General features: G+C 38.4%; 1 long non-coding RNA gene across 1 annotated transcript; it reads left to right on the top strand.

The window, feature by feature from the left end:
• Positions 1–2,513: 2,513 nt before the first annotated feature.
• LOC116688912 (uncharacterized) lies at positions 2,514–3,629 on the top strand. Its single transcript, XR_004331880.1, has 2 exons — positions 2,514–2,652; positions 3,502–3,629. It is a non-coding gene; the product is annotated as an uncharacterized LOC116688912 (long non-coding RNA).
• The last annotated feature ends 2,707 nt before the right edge of the window (positions 3,630–6,336 follow it).

Raw genomic sequence — 6,336 nt, 5'->3', positions numbered from 1 at the left:
TTTTTAATTATAGAAGCGAGTCTGAACGGGATTATTTGCCCATCATGGCCATGATGGTGGCGTTGTGCAGCGGCAAACTATCAGACGAGAGACTTTTGATAGTCTTTATGAATGAAACACACTTGTATTTTAAGATGGCTGTTTGTGTATGTTTAGTTGTGGGAATGTGTACCATGTGCTCAACCTTTTCTTTTCTTCTGTTTGTTTTGAGTGTTTTCATGAATAATGTAAGAAACTAACTGCTGTAACTGTTTTTTGGCGATCAACAGCTGTGTGCAGTGACTGCGCACAGCTTCCTGAAGTCTTGTCATCATGGTGATTTCGCATGGTCTGGTACCATCGTCGATAAGTAATGATAACTTAAAAATTAAAAAATGTGGTTCAGATGATCAGTGCATAAATCTGAGATATCTCTCACTCGGTGTCTCTCTTTCTTTCTCTACTCCTTCTAATGTGTTGTCTGTTTCTCACCAGTGGTTCGCATGTGCTGATAGTCTTTTCTCAGGGGAAAGTCTCACAGAAGAGCAGCACAAAGCTGTGAACCTCGCCATGACTCGGTCTCTGTTTCCTATCACGTCCTTACAGGAGTCACAGAGAGCACACACACAGTGCACAGCCATGCAAACACACACACACACACACACACACACACACACACACACACACACACACACACACACACACACACATTTAGAAGGATTAGAACTGTCAGAGACATCAAGCAAAGCTAACTATTCTGTTAACGCACACTACACACAGGGATTTGTGTGTGTGTGTGTGTGTGTGTGTGTGTGTGTGTGTGTGTGTGTGTGTGTGTCTGTGTGTGAGCGTGTGTGCATAGAGCGAAACAGAGAAAACACATCTATCTGTTTGTATTTATTCCATGTTGACTCTGAGCAACACTGTAATGATGCTTGTCATGTTCCACTGGGAAAAAAAGAGCTCATTCACACACAGAGACAAAACCACATATAGAGATGTCAAAACATACACTCCCAGGCACAAAACGGATATATGAAATATCCAAACCAACACAAACGTTTAAGTCAACAAACACACACACATATCGCTGTCCAGGAACAAAGCTCTCAGAGACTGTTACAGTCCTGAATGAAATCCAGAGAGCTTGCAACCACATGCAGGTAATCCCTTTTACAGCACATGAGGTGAGATTCATTACCTCTTTCAGAGATGCATTTCTACCTTCAGTGAGGATGCTCCCTCCAGGAAAGTATGGATGCTAATTGATACTTGGATTTGTGTGGTTTTAAATCAATCCTCTGATCTTTAAAACTACTTATGGCATCTCTTAAATACCAATTTTTGTTTGAAGAAAGATTATACAGTCCTAAAATTGGTGCATAATGACTGCATCTAATACTTGCTTTTACCAGTATGGATGCATACAGCAGCTGCGACACAATCACCATAGTTCCCATACCCGGAGGATTATTATGTATAAGGTCAATAGTTAAGGTTGATATCAGGGCAGATAAAGCCGCATTAGCGCCATTGTACAGCAGTTTCTCTTCAAATGCTTCTGCTGTTCTTATCCTGATGCACACTGGTCATAAGTTTACGGAATTGCATCTTGCAAGCATTCATTTCTGAGGATGCACGCAATGTTTTAGGTAACAAAAGACATAGTCAACCCAACCACAGAGTATCTGTTTATAACCACAAAACAAAAATAAATATAATACTAAATATAGTAAAACAAAAATCGGTGCATTGAGAAATTACAGTAAGATGACCTTCACAAGCATGGAGCTTTGTTTACAGCATTTGTTTTATTTCAATGCAACACCATGACATTTTTTTCCAAATGGCTAAATCTAAATTTCACAATTTAGTCATCTTTCCTACTCCTATTTTTTTTTTTTATTCTAGTAAAAAAACTTCAACTGGTGAGGATGCAGGCTCCTTGTAGCCATGGTCAGCTACTAGTTTTAATGTTTGGGAGCATAACATCTTTAACACAGAAGCATCAAAAAACAACTCTGAACACAGTTTTTTGCAATCGCTATGACATTGTTTTCGATCATTTTAACAATTTTCCTAAATTCTTAACGCACAAACACACCTACAACATATAATTGCACACACACAATTTCATGCTCAAAATAACACATTGTAAACTCTACTCCAACACTAGTTTTCAAAACACAATAATACACTAACACAGTACACTATGTCTACCAAAACACTGCAAACATGTCTCAAAATCACATCATTCTTCCAAAACACTAACACATGTTCTCTTCCAACAGGAATATTTAGTCAGTCATAGAACAATATCATGGTGGAATTACATAAACTGCATTATTTTCTATGTGTCAGGTCTGCCCAACAGATGATGGTATATTGTTTAGATCATAGATTGTGTTTTACACTGTTTCTCTTGAAGCCTCTCTACATTTTTGTTATGTTGGGTTTAGTAAATGCTGCCTTTTATTTCTTTTGCTACAGAAATTCAATACAAAAAATGAATGACCCATCTCAGAGTAGCTTTATAGAATGTACAATTTATGAAAAAAAGGAAACAGAGACTGAATTGTCCTGGTACTCGTCTTCCTCTCCCTCGCACAGGAATTCTTCTTACTTTGTGTTCATCTTTATTGTTCCTTTTCCACACAAAATCAGCCCAAATAGGTCCTCTTTTACAGTTTTTTACAATTGCTATGACAGATTTTTCAATACATTTGACAAGTTTCCTAAACTCTTAACACATAGTGTGTTGTGTTAGTGTATTATTGTATTTTGAAAACTAGTTTTGGACTTTAGTTTACAATGTGTGATTTTGAGCATGAAATTAACTGTTTTGCCAATTGTGTGTTGTGGGTGTGTTGGTGTGTTAAGAGTTTAGGAAACTTGTTAAATGTATTGAAAAATCTGTCATAGCAATAGTAAAAAAACTGTAAAAGTATTGAAAAATCTGTCATAGCAATTGTAAAAAACTGTAAACGTATTGAAAAATCTGTCATAGCAATTGTAAAAAATTGAAATTGAAAAATCTGTCATAGCAATTGAACTGTACAGTACAAACTGTACTGTATGTACCACCGTTTTCTATGATTGGTATGTCACATTTTTTTCAATACTTTTAACAACTTTTCTAAACACAACAACACAGCTACAATACACAATTGACAAAACAGTTAATTTCATGCTCAAAATCACACATTGTAAACTAAACTCACACCGATTTTCAAAATAAAATAATACACTAATATAACACACTATGCCGACCAAAACTCTGCAAACATGTCTCAAAATCAAATAATATTCATTTATTTTGTTGTGTTTTGTAAATGCATGCATTTTATATCTTTTGCTGCAGAAATGCAATACAAAAAACGACCCATCTCAGAGTAGCTTTATAAAGTAGACGTTATGGTTTATGAAAAAAAGGAGACAGAGACAGAATTGTCCCGATACTCCTCTTCCTCTCCCTCGTGAAGGCCTTTTTTATTTCTGTGTTCATCTATATTGTTCTACTAGGTCGTCTTTTACTGTATGTGCTACCACATGATCATGTGATTGAAAGAACCTCAACCCCTGAGTGTGTTTCCTAGATGGGAATCAGCTGTGATTGATCTATTTGCATAACTTCAATCAGCTGTTTCTCAGTAGCAATGGAATAAAATGCACGGGATGTATTTCTTTTTATTCCTGAACAGCAGTTCTCCTTTACTTTAGCCTATAAGTTATCTGTTCTGACACACAGTGTGAAAGCATTGGCAAATTTGTCAGTAAAATCCATTGTTGTGTTCTTGGCTGAGCTTGTTTGTAAAAGATGTTCAAGCATTTTAAATTTGTGTTAACCGTATGCATTTTGTGTCAAAGCAACAAGAAATGGGTTAATTGTATAGCCTACACAGACTGATCTCGTGCTAACTGTGTTGAGAGTTTAGGAAAGTTGTTAAAAGTATTGAAAAAATTGTCATATAATCGTGACAAACTGTAAATGGAAGCATCTCATTTATAACTATTTGCAAGTCTGTCTGTGTGTGTTCAGGTACGAGCATGAGTGTGTATGGCTTATGTGTGCCTAGCCCTGGGCTGATGAGGGGAGGCTTTTGGTGGCCATTTAGAAGGATTAGAACTGTCAGAGCCATCAAGCACAGCTAATTATTCTGTTAGCTCACACTACACACAGGGGTGTGTGTGTGTGTGTGTGTGTGTGTGTGTGTGTGTGTGTGTGTGTGTGTGTGTGTGTGTGTGTGTGTGTGTGTGTGTGTGTGTGTGTGTGTGTGTGGCTGCAGGCAGGAATAAGATAGAGGGAAAGTAAAGCTAGAAAAAGATAAAGAGAGAGATGGACGACAGATGGAAATTAATTGAGCCAGACAAAAGAGAGGGAGAAAGAGAGGACAACTGAGAGCTACTGTTAATACCCAGAGAGAACACAATGTCTGTATGAAAGACGGATTGATAGGAACAGAGGGAAGGGCAGATTTGGAGATGTGATAACGGACCCTGTAGGGAAATGTGTGGAAGGTATAAGATTGGAAAAGAAAGACAAAAGTGGAAAAGAAGAAATGAGAAATGTATGGAAGGAAAGACTAAGTGGGAGATGTTAAAAAAAAGAGGGATGAGTGAGACAGCGAGAAGAGGGTGACCTACCTCATGCCTGCGTGGATGACTGCATTTGTATCCAAACATCCCGACATGCACTGCTCTGCCACTCGAGGCAAAATAAGCCCACAGCAACCAATCAGCCGTGGCCTTTTACCACCTCGCCGTGGGGCAGAGTGTGTGCGAGTTCAGTAAGTGAGTGTATTTGTGTTTGTGTGTGTTTGCATGTGTGTGAGTTCAAGCGTGAGTACGCACACACATCTGTTTGTGTGTGTGTGTGTGTGTGTGTGTGTGTGTGTGTGTGTGTGTGTGTGTTTATGGTTACAGATCTCCTCACTATACTGCCTCTCTGATTTATCTTCAAACAGACAGCTCAGCCATCTCCTCTCGCACACCTCTCTCCTCCTTTTTCTATCCCTCCCTCCCTCCCTCCACACTCTGATGCTCACCACCAATCCATCCAATCCAAATACCTCCCTTCTCTAAATCCTTCCACCAATTTTACTCCTCCATCCATCTCTCCATGTTTCCATATATCTATCCCTCCATCTGCATTAACTTCCCCGCAGGGAAGACAATTTCCTGTATCCCAGTGAAGTGGAAAATTTTTAGATTTAATACAACCCCCACTCATGTGATGTGCTCAGGCTTCAGAGGAAGGAGTTCAAAAGTGGAGAGGAAAGTAGAAGGAGCAGGTGTGAAGAAAGCTTTTGGATGAGTAGATGGATGGAAACATTAACTGAAGTAGCCATATGATAATCAAACATGTCAGTTCATCTTAACGTAAAAAAGTGAAACATACTGTTTAACAGGACTACTGAGTCTACAGCAATGCTTAGTGTGGTAGCATGCTAACATTAGCTAATTAGCACTAAATACAAACTACAGCCAAGGATGGTAGGAATGTCATTAGTTGGCAAGTATTTGGTCATGAACCAAAGTGTTGTGATGAATTGAAATGTTGACCTGATAGATCGTTGTGATTAGTATTATAGATTAGTCTGTGGAATATTTTGTGAAAAGCCATCTATGTCACACATAGTTTACAGAAGTCTTTTAAAATTTTAAATCAAAGTCGGCTTGAAACATTGAAAAGTCAACTTATGCATCAACTTATGAAGCTACCATGAGTTAGCTGCCAATTTTAGCTAGATACAGCTGCCAGCAAGTTTTCATGTGAGTCAAGAAAAAGCAACAGTCGCCGGTTAGAAATGAGAAGCCTACTTTTGTCTACCTCCTTATGAAATCAAGGACCCATTGTTTTAAAAAGAAATCAGACACTAAAAAACTACAAATCTGCCTGCATTATCAGTGTAGGCTAAACTGTGTCTGTGCTGTGTGAAACCTTGATAAGCATTGCAACAGTAATTAAGGGGCAACAAAATCTCAATATTTTCATTTTTAGATTACGAGGACAGAAGGGAAGAACAGATGAAAAGTACGGCAAAAAGGAGGTAACAGATGAAGGAGAAGAGATAGAAGAAAAAAAGATGAGTGGGAAGGCTTGGAAATTTAGAGGAAATGAAAAAAAGGCGGAGGTGAAGAAGTGATGTGATTATAAACAAGTGTTCCAGTGTGCTGAGTTGGAAAGCTGCTGTCACTTTATCCTGAATGGTTTTTTTTCCCTCAGCAGAGTCTGACAGAGAGACAGTCAGCTCACATCCCTTAAGCTCCTCTCTTGTCTGTCCATTTATGTTTCTGACTCTGTTGATGGATGTACAGTGTAACACTTATAAACACACACACACACACACACACACA

Source organism: Etheostoma spectabile, chromosome 5, assembly GCF_008692095.1.
Source record: "Etheostoma spectabile isolate EspeVRDwgs_2016 chromosome 5, UIUC_Espe_1.0, whole genome shotgun sequence".
In the NCBI taxonomy this organism is placed as follows: Eukaryota; Metazoa; Chordata; class Actinopteri; order Perciformes; family Percidae; genus Etheostoma; species Etheostoma spectabile.
Note: the sequence above shows the minus strand (reverse complement) of the source record. Positions and strands in the feature narration are given on the sequence as shown.